We start from the raw sequence: 14,165 nt of genomic DNA on the forward strand, positions 1-14,165 counted from the left end.
TTTCTCCGGTATCCTACACCTACCATATACCTTCCTCAAAACAGCCACCATACCTACCTATTATGGCATTTCCATAGCCATTCTGAGATATATAGACATGCAACTTTCCACCATCTAGTTCATCATGACACATTCATCATTGTCATATTTCTTAGCATGATCATGTATTTGACATAGTATTTGTGGCAAAGCCACCATTCATAATTTTTTCGTACTTGTCACTCTTGATTCATTGCATATCCCGGTACACCGTCGGAGGCATCCATATAGAGTCATACTTTGTTTTAGAATCGAGTTGTAATCATTGAGTTGTAAATAAATAAAAGTGTGATGATCATCATTTAATAGAGCATTGTCCCAATAAAGAAAGAGAAAGGCCAAAAAAGGGAATGCCCCAAAAAAAGAAAATAAATAAAAAGGAGCAATGCTACTATCCTTTTACCACACTTGTGCTTGAAAGTAGCACCATGATCTTCATAGTAGAGAGTCTCTCATGTTATCACTTTCATATACTAGTGGGAATTTTACATTATAGAACTTGGCTTGTATATTCCAATGATGGGCTTCCTAAAATTGCCCTAGGTCTTCATGAGCAAGCAAGTTGGATGCACACCCACTTAGTTTCATTTTGAGCTTTCATACATTTATAGCTCTAGCGCATCCGTTGCATGGCAATCCCTACTCACTCACATTGATATCTATTGATGGACATCTCCATAGCCCGTTGATACACCTAGTTGATGTGAGACTATCTTCCCTACTTTTTGTCTTCTCCACAACCACCATTCTGTTCCACCTATAGTGCTATATCCATGGCTCACGCTCATGTATTGTGTGAAGACTGAAAAAAGTTTTGAAAAAGTTAGAGTATGAAACAATTGCTTGGCTTGTCATCGGGGTTGTGCATGATTTAAATACTTTGTGTGGTGAAGATGGAGCATAGCCAGACTATATGATTTTGTAGGGATAACTTTCTTTGGCCATGTTGTTTTGAGAATACATAATTCCTTTGTTAGTATGCTTGAAGTATTATTATTTTTATGTCAATATAAAATTTTGTCTTGAATCTTTCTAATCTGAATATTCATATCACAATTAAAAAGATTTGCATTGAAATTATGCCAAGTAGCACTCCGCATCAAAAATTCTCTTTTTATCATTTACCTACTCGAGGATGAGTAGGAATTAAGCTTGGGGACACCTGATACATCTCCAACGTATCTATATTTTCTGATTGCTCCATGCTATATTATCTATTGTTTTGGACTATATTGGGCTTTATTTTCCACTTTTATATTATTTTTGGGACTAACCTATTAACCGGAGGCCCATCCCAGAATTGCTGTTTTTGCCTATTTCAGTGTTTCGGAGAAACAGAATATCAAACGGAGTCCAAACGGAATAAAATCTTCGGGAACGTGATTTTCTCACCGAACGTGATCCAGGAGACTTGGACCCTACTCCAAGGAGTCAAAGAGGAGGTCACGAGGGTGGGGGCGCCCCCCCTAGGGCGCCCCCCTGCCTCGTGGGCCCCTCGATGCTGCACCGACATACTCCTTCCTCCTATATATACCTACGTACCCCGAAACGATCAGAACAGGAGCCAAAAACCTAATTCCACCGCCGCAACTTTCTGATCCACGAGATCCCATCTTGGGGCCTGTTCCGGAGCTCCGCCGGAAGAGGGCCGTCATCACGGAGGGCTTCTACATCATCCTAGCCCCTCCGATGAAGTGTGAGTAGTTTACCTCAGACCTTCGGGTCCATAGTTAGTAGCTAGATGGCTTCTTCTCTCTCTTTGAATCTCAATACAAAGTTCTCCCCCTCTCTTGTGGAGATCTATTCGATGTAATCTTCTTTTTGCGGTGTGTTTGTTGAGGCCGATGAATTGTGGGTTTATGATCAAGTCTATCTATGAATAATATTTGAATCTTCTCTGAATTCTTTTATGTATGATTGGTTATCTTTGCAAGTCTCTTCGAATTATCTGTTTGGTTTGGCCAACTAGATTGGTAGTTCTTGCCATGGGAGAAGTGCTTAGCTTTGGGTTCGATCTTGCGGTGTCCTTTCCCAGTGACAGAAGGGGCAGCAAGGCACGTATTGTATCATTGCCATCGAGGATAACAAGATGGGGTTTATTTCATATTGCATGAATTTATCTCTCTACATCATGTCATCTTGCTTAAGGCGTTACTCTGTTTTTAACTTAATACTCTAGATGCATGCTGGATAGCGGTCGATGAGTGGAGTAGTAGTAGTAGATGCAGAATTGTTTCGGTCTACTTGTCACGGACGTGATGCCTATATACATGATCATGCCTAGATATTCTCATAACTATGCTCATTTTTGTCAATTGGTCAACAGTAATTTGTTCACCCATCGTAGAATACTTATGCTCTTGAGAGAAGCCACTAGTGAAACCTATGGCCCCTGGTCTATTCTCATCATATCAATCTCCATTACTTTAATCTTGCTTTTCCTTTTACTTTGCTTTTACTTTTTACTTTGCATCTTTCTACCAAAAATACCAAAAATATTATATCTATCAGATCTCACTCTCGTAAGTGACCGTGAAGGGATTGACAACCCCTAATCGCGTTGGTTGCAAGTAGCTATCGTTTTGTGCAGGTACGAGGGACTTGAGTGTGGCCTCCTACTGGATTGATACCTTGGTTCTCAAAAACTGAGGGAAATACTTACGCTACTCTGCTGCATCATCCCTTCCTCTTCGGGGAAAACCAATGCAAGCTCAAGACGTAGCAAGAAGGATGCCTGGCGCCGTTGCCGGGGAGTCTACGCAAAAAGTTAACATACCAAGTACCCATCACAATCCCTATCTCTCGCATGACATTATTTGCCATTTGCCTCTCGTTTTCCTCTCCCCCACTTCACCCTTGCAGTTTTATTCGCCCTCTCTCTCTCTATCCTCCCTCTCTATTTGCCTCTTTTGCCCTCTTACTTTTTGTTTGCTCGTGTGTTAGATTGCTTGTTTGTCGCGATGGCTCAAGATACTACCAAATTGTGTGACTTCACCAATACAAATAATAATGATTTCCTTAGCACTCCGATTGCTCCTCTTACCGATGCTGAATCTTGTGAAATTAATACTGCTTTTTTGAATCTTGTTATGAAAGATCAATTCGCCGGCCTTCCTAGTGAAGATGCCGCTACTCATCTGAATAGCTTCGTTGATTTATGTGATATGCAAAAGAAAAAAGATGTCAATAATGATGTCATTAAATTGAAGCTATTTCCTTTTTCGCTTAGAGATCGTGCTAAAGCTTGGTTTTCGTCTTTGCCTAAAAATAGTATTGATTCATGGAACAAGTGCAAAGATTCTTTTATCTCTAAGTATTTTCCTCCCGCTAAGATCATCTCTCTTAGAAACGATATTATGAACTTTAAACAACTTGATCATGAACATGTTGCACAAGCTTGGGAGAGAATGAAATTAATGATACGTAATTGCCCTACTCATGGTTTGAATTTCTGGATGATTATACAAAAATTTTATGCCGGATTGAATTTTGCTTCTAGAAATCTTTTAGATTCGGCTGCGGGAGGCACTTTTATGCAAATCACTTTAGGATATGCTACTAAACTCCTAGATAATATTATGGTTAATTATTCTCAATGGCATATTGAAAGATCTTCTAATAAAAAAGTTCATGCGATAGAAGAAATCAATGTCTTGAGTGGAAAGATGGATGAACTTATGAAATTATTTGATACTAAGAGTGTTTCTTCTGATCCTAATGATATGCCTTTGTCTACTTTGATTGAGAATAACAATGAATCTATGGATGTGAATTTTGTTGGTAGGAATAATTTTGGTAACAACGCTTATAGAGGGAATTTTAATCCTAGGCCATATCCTAGTAATCCTTCTAATAATTATGGGAATCCCTACAACAACTCTTATGGAAATTATAATAAGATGCCCTCTGAATTTGAGACTAGTGTTAAAGAGTTTATGAATTCACAAAAGAATTTTAATGCTTTGCTTGAAGAGAAATTGCTTAAAGTTGATGATTTGGCTAGGAACGTTGATAGAATTTCTCTTGAGGTTGATTCTTTAAATCTTAGATCTATTCCTCCTAAGCATGATATCAATGAGTATCTCAAAGCCATGAGAATTTCCATTGATGCGTGCAAGGAAAGAACCGCTAGGGTGCATGCTTCCAAAGATGCCTTTATTAAAGCGTGTTCTTCCAATACCTATGAAAATCAAGATGATGATCTAAAAGTTATTGATCTGTCTCCTATTAAATCTTTATTTTGCAATATGAATCTTGATAAAACTGAATATGATCTTCCTTTACCTAGAAGGCGTTCTAAAAATTCAGAGTATTTGGATCTTAATGATGAAATTGATGAAAGTGGGATTGAAATAAATAAAAATCTAGATGTTGCTAAACCCACTATATTGGATTTCAAGGAATTTAATTATGAAAGTTGCTCTTTAATTGATTGTATTTCATTGTTGCAATCTGTGCTAAATTTTCCACATGCTTATAGTCAAAATAAATCCTTCACCGAACATATTGTTGATGCCTTGATGCAATCTTATGAAGAAAAACTTGAGTTGAAAGTTTCTATCCCTAGAAAACTCTATGATGATTGGGAACCAACTATTAAAATTAAAATTAAAGATTATGAGTTTTATGCTTTGTGTGATTTGGGTGCTAGTGTCTCTACTATTCCCAAGACTTTGTGTGATTTGCTAGATTTCCGTAATTTTGATGATTGCTCTCTAAACTTGAATCTTGTGGATTCCACTATTAAGAAACCTATGGGAAGGATTAATGATGTTCTTATTGTTGCAAATAGGAATTATGTGCCCGTAGATTTCATTGTTCTTGATATAGATTGCAATCCTTCTTGCCCTATTATTCTTGGTAGACCTTTCCTTAGAACGGTTGGTGCGATTATTGATATGAACACTACTAGGAAAAGGCCTACTAATGGTGCACCGGTTTTGCCTACTAATGGCGCACCACCGGTGCGCCATTAGTATCACGCCACTAGAATCTTTTTACTAATGGCGCACCACTGGTGCGCCATTAGTATCTGGTATGCTAATGGCGCACCAGGCAGTGCGCCATTAGTTTTGCCCACGGCGCGCCACTAGTGTCTGCTATACTAATGGCGCACCACATGGTAGTGCGCTATTAGTAACAATTTTTTTAATTTTTTTTCTTAATCTCAGGTCACTATTTCACCTATGAGATATCAAACACATATATATACAACAAGCATCCATATAACAATCATAGCCAACACACAAGTTCCATCATATATACATACATAGCCAACACACAAGTTCCATCATATATACATACATAGCCAACACATAGTTCCATCGTTACATATTACAAAAGTTTCACATTGTTCATCCAACACCGTTATCCATCAAGTCACAAAAGTTTCACATTGATACAAAATAAAAAACACAAATGGAAAAGAAGCACTCCATCCATGCAAGCTTCCGTGAATTAAATCAAATCTGCAAAATGATAAACAAGAAGTTAGAAGAAGAAAAAGAAGAAGACTAGAAGAATACTAGAAGAAGAAGAACACTAGAAGAAGTATAAGAAGAATTTTGGAAAAGAAGAAGAATAAGAAGAAGACTATAAGCTTATTATGTAAACTGACATACCTGACAAAGTTCAGTTCTCATGCATTGTTCTTCTCCTTCCCCTTCCTCAGCCTGATGCGCCAACAGCGGCGAGGCGGTGGAGGCAGTGGGATGTAGTCTTCTACCTCAATTGGCGTGGTCATGTCGCCCAGCTGTGGGATCGCCGGCGCCACCACCGGTGCGTGGTCATTGTTAGGCACCACCACCATCGCGAGGCCACCTTCAGGCACGACCATCGCTAGGTCATCCTCAGCCACCTCCATCTCTTGCCCATGGTCAGCCACCACCATCTCTTGCCCATGGTCAGCAACCACCATCTCTTGCCCTTGGTCAGCCACCACCAGCGCTAGGTCATCCTCAGCCTGATGCCCATTGTCATCCTGCAACTCCTCATCCCCACTCTGCTCCTCTTCTCCCGCACTCCAATCCGGATCATCCTTCTTGTTGTCTATGCTGCTGCCAGAATCGCTGCTGCTTTCGCTACAGCCAGAATCGCTGCTGCATTCGCTACAGCCATAGTCGCTGCTGCTTTGGCTGTAGCCAGTGTCGCTGCTGCTGCTCCCATTACCTGTCCAAATACAACAATGACTGCTAACAATCGATGTGAGACAAAGCCAAATGTAGAGGAATAAGAAGAGGCAGAACGTACCGGCATCATCATCATCAGCGTAGCACATGCAACACATAGTCGCGTTGAACACCTTCACGATGAGCATGGTGGCGTCGTCGTCGTGCCTGAAGAGAAGGAAGTACCCCAGCCGTAGGTCGTAGGCACGGTAGAACTTCTCCCACCCACGAGACAAGTACATGTGGCCCTCCTTGATCACCAACTCCACATCACACTGCCTGCGAAACCCGCTGCCGGCCTGTCGGAGCTTCACATTATTTGGCGGATCTTCACCCATCAGCATGTTCATAAAACTGTCAGGCAGCCTCTGCAGTTTGGGACAATGAGTGATGTAGCAAACAACAGATATCATAATGAGATGGGTGAAGGGGAGATCTGTCGTTTTATATACCTGCGTCATGGATGATACTGAAGTCCCATGTATGATAGTGAAGAACTCGGAAGCATCCAACTCGTACTGCAGTGTCGCAGAGCGGTGGTGGCTGCTTCCGCCATCTCTGATAAGCAGCAGAAGAGACCAATTAGTACCCTTACAAAAGATCATAAAACATGCATGATAATAGGCATTAGTCGCAAGTACCCCATATGTCCTATTTTTAGCAAAGTCATGCTAAAATTCACGGAAAATTTCAGCATGACCTTTGCTGAAAATAGGACATATGGAGTACCCGAATTTGCCGGAACGGAAGTTAATCGACATTCCGGCAAACTCAAGGGCCTCTCGGGGTACCTGCAAAATCATTATCCCCGCATAATGAAGTCGCCAATGGGTCATTTTAGAAGATCACAAGTAGCATCATCACAAGTACAACATCATCAGAAATACAGCAGCAGGGATATTTTTATGATACAAGAAGAAAGCAGCCACAACTACAGTAAAAACAAGCAACTACACACACAGGAGTTGTAAAATATCCCTGCTATTCTTTTTTACATAGACATGTAATTAGTCAAGACAACTTCTCTCATATTTTTAAACTTCCATTTATTTTAATCTACGGTAGAGACATGACATCATCACCCTCCAGAAAAAACCAACAAATATGGCATCAGAAACATATGTGCCACCTGTCAGAAAATATAGAAAAGAAAGCACATAGTTATAAAGATTAGTATTCGAGACTTTGTAGCGAGCTCTGGTTTCTCTTAGTGGCAATTTGGGTGAACCTTTCCATGCAAAAAAAATTAAGCTGTTATACAGATTTTGGACCCCATCATATGCTAAGCAGGTGTGATGGTTCAGGCTTAATATGAAGCAAGCAGTAGATGAGGTGCAAACAAACATTTTTTTAAACAAATTGTGGTGGGATATTTCAAGACATAGCGTTTCGAGTGCTTCAGAATGGCTGTGAGATGAGAACTACAGACAATCAGATCCTCTTGACTATAGCACAACATAAACTGAAGGATTAAAAGGGTGTTTGGATTCAGTTAACTGAATATGCTACTCTAGTTCCTGGAGTTGGTTACTTAATTCTGTCTATTCCCATTGGTCTGGCTGACCTTTGGGTAATAGCTACTTATACTTGTTGTTACAGGTTATTGCTGTTATATATACTTACAGCAGCACTGCTAATGATACTAGCCCAAGTGCTTGTGGGTGTGGTGTCCTATTTGCAGAAAAATACCATGTGTAAGTGGAGTGCAGTGTTCTGTAGAAGCAGATGTTCAGTTGGGTGCTACCCTGTCTATTTCTTCTATGCTATCCTTATACTCTGCTTAAGAATAGATGCTACTTGTCTTGGCTATATTCTGCTTTCTTGTCTATTTTTCCATCCCTCTCTCTTCTATTAAACTAATAAGAACAGATGTTGCCTGATCTTATTGCCTATGATGCTGGTATGAGGCCTCTCTGGGTTCTAAAGTTATTTTTGTGGCTCCAAGAACTCCTACAAATCCTGTGATGCATGACACAACCTTTCCATGTGAATTTTTCTGTAACTGTACTTAATTGTACCTAACAGAAAAATTTACTTGAGAATAAACAACAATTTACAAGCCATGGCCATGTTCTCCACTCCCAAACCCTAACCCTATTTACAAGCCATTTTCTGTAACTGTACCTAACTGTCACCTGCGTGGTGGTGCCCTGCACAGCGGTCGTTGAGCTCACGCAGTGTGGTGAGCTCGCCGGAGATGGACGGGCCCTGCACAGTGGTCGAGACTCAGAGCAGAGGTTGAGGGCAAGAGGAAGAAGAAGAAGAAGGAAGTGGAGGGGAGGGGCTCACCTGCAGTCGAGGGAGTACACGGCGCCGGCCTGGCTGAGCTGAGGTAGGGCAGAGCAGCGCGCGGACGGCGGTGTTGCGTGGCCTGGCTGAGCTGGCGGTCGTCGTCTCCTCCTCCTCCTCGTCCTCCTCCTCCGGATCGGGGCGCGAGGGCGGCGGCGCGGGGGAGCTACAGTGGTGGGGGGCGTGGGGGCGTGGGGGAGCGGCGCGGGGGAGCTGCAGTGGTGGGGGGCGTGGGGGCGGCGGCGCGGGGGAGCTGTAGTGGTGGGGGCGTGGGGGCGGCGGTGCGGGGGAGCTGTAGTGGTGGGGGCGCGGGGGCGCGGGCGCGGGGGCGGGGGTCGGGGCGGCAGCGGCAGGGGACGAAGGGGACGGAGGGGGCGTGCAGGCGCGGCGGCGGCGTACGGTTGGGGCAAATTAGGTCGAGTGGGGAGGAAGGGAGGGAGGGGAATAGGTGGAGTGGGGGGAAGCTTACTAATGGCGCACCCAGCAGCGGTGCACCATTAGAATATTTTTTTATTACAGTTCGAGCCCTCAGGTTATATTCCACCTATCCCAATCTACATTAGAACCCGCCCACTAGCCCGACTAGTCAGCACGCAGCACACACACTTGAGGTCCTGGGTTCAATTCCCAGGCTCCCCAATTTTTATTTTTATGCATTTAAAATGTTGTTTGATATTTATTTGTGTTTAAATGTGTTCAAACTTGTTTAAATCATAACAGTAATATTTTTTTTATAAAAACAGTAATATTTTTTTAAAAAAATATGTTCAAATTTGTGTAGCGGGGGAGGGTGCAGTTGATCGTCGGCGGCGAGGGGGATGTCGATGTCCCATGAACACGGTTTTCGAAGACCCGGGGATCTCTATCTAGCTGGCGATACGTTGTGTCATCCATGCACCTTACGCATCTAGAAAATCTGTGGACTACCTGCCCCGCGAGATAACCGTAACCGAGATAGTCGTGTAGTAGTGAAAAAAATATATATATACTAATGGCGCACCACGTAGTAGTGTGCCATTACTAGTTTAAACTAGTAATGGCGCACTGTGACACGGTGCGCCATTAGTTGTTTTGCAGAAAAAAGAATAAAAAAAATTCAGTACTGGCGCACTCCTTGTCCGGTGCGCCATTACTAGTTAGAACTAGTAATGGCGCACTTCGGTCGGATGCGCCATTAGTATGTATGTAAAAATGAAAAAAAAATTATCACTAGTGGCGCACCTTTTGTCTGGTGCGCCATTAGTGTCTTCCACACTAATGGCGCATCACCAACTGGTGTGCCATTAGTATATAGTAGTGGCGCACTACTTCCCTGGTGCGCCATTAGTGTCAATCCTATCTATAGCCCTTTTCCTAGTAGTGGAAGGAAGGGAATATTAGATTTCAATTTCCATTAAAAAAAGGGCATGGAACACTTTCCTATAAAGAAAATAAAATTTCCATATGAAACTATCATGAGAGCCGCTTATGGATTGCCTACCAAAGATGGCAATACCTAGATCTATCCTCGCTTTTATGCCTAGCTAGGGGCGTTAAACGATAGCGCTTGTTGGGAGGCAAACCAATTTTATTTTTATTCCTTGCTTTTTTCTCCTGCTTAGTAATAAATAAATTATTTATCCTGTGTTTTTTTTGTGTTTAATTAGTGTTTGTGCCAAGTAGAACCGTTGGGAAGACTTGGGGAAAGTCTTGTTGAACTTGCTGTAAAAAACAGAAAATTTAGCACTCACGAGAAATGCTGTAATTTTTATTTGAACAGTGATATTTAGTTAATTCTTTTTTCAGATGATTAATATATAAATTCCTCACGTCGATCAATTTATTTTAGAATTTTTGGGGTTCCAGATCTTGCGCTTGCTACAGATTACTACAGACTTTTCTGTTTTCGACAGATTCTGTTTTTCGTGTGTTGTTTGCTTATTTTGATGAATCTATGGTTAGTAAAATAGCTTATAATCCATAGAGAAGTTGGAATACAGTAGGTTTAACACCAATATAAATAAATAATGAGTTCATTACAGTACCTTGAAGTGGTCTTTTGTTTTCTTTCGCTAACGGAGCTCACGAGTTTTCTATTTTGAGTTTTGTGTTGTGAAGTTATCAAGTTTTGGGTGAATTATTTTGATGGATCATGGAACAAGGAGTGGCAAGAGCCTAAGCTTGGGGATGCCCATGGCACCCCCAAGATAATCCAAGGACACGAAAAAGTCAAAGCTTGGGGATGCCCCGGAAGGCATCCCCTCTTTCGTCCACTTCCATCGGTAATTTACTTGGAGCTATATTTTTATTCACCAACATGATATGTGTTTTGCTTGGAGCATCTTGTATTATTTGTGTATTTGTGTCTTAGTATGCCACAATCATCCTTGCTGTACATACCTTTTGAGAGAGCCATACATGAATTAAAATTTGATAGAATACTTGATGTGCTTCACTTATATCTTTTGAGCTAAGTAGTTTTGCTCTATGTGCTTCACTTATATCTTTTGAGGTAAGTAGTTTTGCTCTATGTGCTTCACTTATATCTTTTGAGCTATGTAGTTTTGCTCTATGTGCTTAACTTATATCTTTTGAGCGTTATAATTTTGCTCTATGTGCTTCACTTAGATCTTTTAGAGCACGGTGGTGGATTTGTTTTAAAGAAACTATTGATCTCTCATGCTTCACTTAAATTATTTTGAGAGTCTCTTAATAGCATGGTAATTTTCTTAATAATAATATGCTTGGTATTCAAGATTTGTGAAACTTTCTTTTGAGTGTGTTGAATACTAAGAAAAGATTGAAGCATGATAATTGTTTTGAGATATGGAGCTTATAATATTAAAGTCATGCTAGTTGAGTAGTTGTGAATTTAAAGAATACTTGTGTTAAAGTTTGTGATTCCCGTAGCATGCACGTATGGTGAACCGTTATGTGATGAAGTTGGAGCATGATTTATTTATTTATTGTCTTCCTTATGAGTGGTGGTCGGGAACGAGCGATGGTCTTTTCCTACCAATCTATTCCCCTAGGAGCATGCGTGTAATACTTTGCTTTGATAACTTCTAGATTTTTGCAATAAGTATATGAGTTCTTTATGACTAATGTTGAGTCCATGGATCATACGCACTCTCACCCTTCCACCTTTGCTAGCCTCTCTTATACCGCGCACCTTTCTCCGGTATCCTACACCTACCATATACCTTCCTCAAAACAGCCACCATACCTACCTATTATGGCATTTCCATAGCCATTCTGAGATATATAGACATGCAACTTTCCACCATCTAGTTCATCATGACACATTCATCATTGTCATATTTCTTAGCATGATCATGTATTTGACATAGTATTTGTGGCAAAGCCACCATTCATAATTTTTTCATACTTGTCACTCTTGATTCATTGCATATCCCGGTACACCGCCGGAGGCATCCATATAGAGTCATCCTTTGTTTTAGAATCGAGTTGTAATCATTGAGTTGTAAATAAATAAAAGTGTGATGATCATCATTTAATAGAGCATTGTCCCAATAAATAAAGAGAAAGTCCAAAAAAGGGAATGCCCCCAAAAAAGAAAATAAATAAAAAGGAGCAATGCTACTATCCTTTTACCACACTTGTGCTTGAAAGTAGCACCATGATCTTCATAGTAGAGAGTCTCTCATATTATCACTTTCATATACTAGTGGGAATTTTACATTATAGAACTTGGCTTGTATATTCCAATGATGGGCTTCCTAAAATTGCCCTAGGTCTTCATGAGCAAGCAAGTTGGATGCACACCCACTTAGTTTCATTTTGAGCTTTCATACATTTATAGATCTAGCGCATCCGTTGCATGGCAATCCCTACTCACTCACATTGATATCTATTGATGGACATCTCCATAGCCCTTTGATACACCTAGTTGATGTGAGACTATCTTCCCTCCTTTTTGTCTTCTCCACAACCACCATTCTGTTCCACCTATAGTGCTATATCCATGGCTCACGCTCATGTATTGTGTGAAGACTGAAAAAAGTTTTGAAAAAGTTAGAGTATGAAACAATTGCTTGGCTTGTCATCGGGGTTGTGCATGATTTAAATACTTTGTGTGGTGAAGATGGAGCATAGCCAGACTATATGATTTTGTAGGGATAACTTTCTTTGGCCATGTTGTTTTGAGAATACATAATTGCTTTGTTAGTATGCTTGAAGTATTATTATTTTTATGTCAATATAAAATTTTGTCTTGAATCTTTCTAATCTGAATATTCATATCACAATTAAAAATATTTGCATTGAAATTATGCCAAGTAGCACTCCGCATCAAAAATTCTCTTTTTATCATTTACCTACTCGAGGATGAGTAGGAATTAAGCTTGGGGACACCTGATACATCTCCAACGTATCTATATTTTTTGATTGCTCCATGCTATATTATCTATTGTTTTGGACTATATTGGGCTTTATTTTCCACTTTTATATTATTTTTGGGACTAACCTATTAACCGGAGGCCCATCCCAGAATTGCTGTTTTTGGCTATTTCAGTGTTTCGGAGAAACAAAATATCAAACGGAGTCCAAACGGAATAAAATCTTCGGGAACGTGATTTTCTCACCGAACGTGATCCAGGAGACTTGGACCCTACTCCAAGGAGTCAAAGAGGAGGTCACGAGGGTGGGGGCGCCCCCCTGCCTCGTGGGCCCCTCGGTGCTGCACCGACGTACTCCTTCCTCCTATATATACCTACGTACCCCGAAACGATCAGAACAGGAGCCAAAAACCTAATTCCACCGCCGCAACTTTCTGATCCACGAGATCCCATCTTGGGGCCTGTTCCGGAGCTCCGCCGGAAGAGGGCCGTCATCACGGAGGGCTTCTACATCATCCTAGCCCCTCCGATGAAGTGTGAGTAGTTTACCTCAGACCTTCGGGTCCATAGTTAGTAGCTAGATGGCTTCTTCTCTCTCTTTGAATCTCAATACAAAGTTCTCCCCCTCTCTTGTGGAGATCTATTCGATGTAATCTTCTTTTTGCGGTGTGTTTGTTGAGGCCGATGAATTGTGGGTTTATGATCAAGTCTATCTATGAATAATATTTGAATCTTCTCTGAATTCTTTTATGTATGATTGGTTATCTTTGCAAGTCTCTTCGAATTATCTGTTTGGTTTGGCCAACTAGATTGGTAGTTCTTGCCATGGGAGAAGTGCTTAGCTTTGGGTTCGATCTTGCGGTGTCCTTTCCCAGTGACAGAAGGGGCAGCAAGGCACGTATTGTATCATTGCCATCGAGGATAACAAGATGGGGTTTATTTCATATTGCATGAATTTATCTCTCTACATCATGTCATCTTGCTTAAGGCGTTACTCTGTTTTTAACTTAATACTCTAGATGCATGCTGGATAGCGGTCGATGAGTGGAGTAGTAGTAGTAGATGCAGAATTGTTTCGGTCTACTTGTCACGGACGTGATGCCTATATACATGATCATGCCTAGATATTCTCATAACTATGCTCATTTTTGTCAATTGGTCAACAGTAATTTGTTCACCCATCGTAGAATACTTATGCTCTTGAGAGAAGCCACTAGTGAAACCTATGGCCCCCTGGTCTATTCTCATCATATCAATCTCCATTACTTTAATCTTGCTTTTCCTTTTACTTTGCTTTTACTTTTTACTTTGCATCTTTCTACCAAAAATACCA

This window comes from Triticum urartu, chromosome 7A, assembly GCF_056163025.1.
Source record: "Triticum urartu cultivar PI428250 chromosome 7A, HENAU_Tu73, whole genome shotgun sequence".
Lineage (NCBI taxonomy): Eukaryota > Viridiplantae > Streptophyta > Magnoliopsida > Poales > Poaceae > Triticum > Triticum urartu.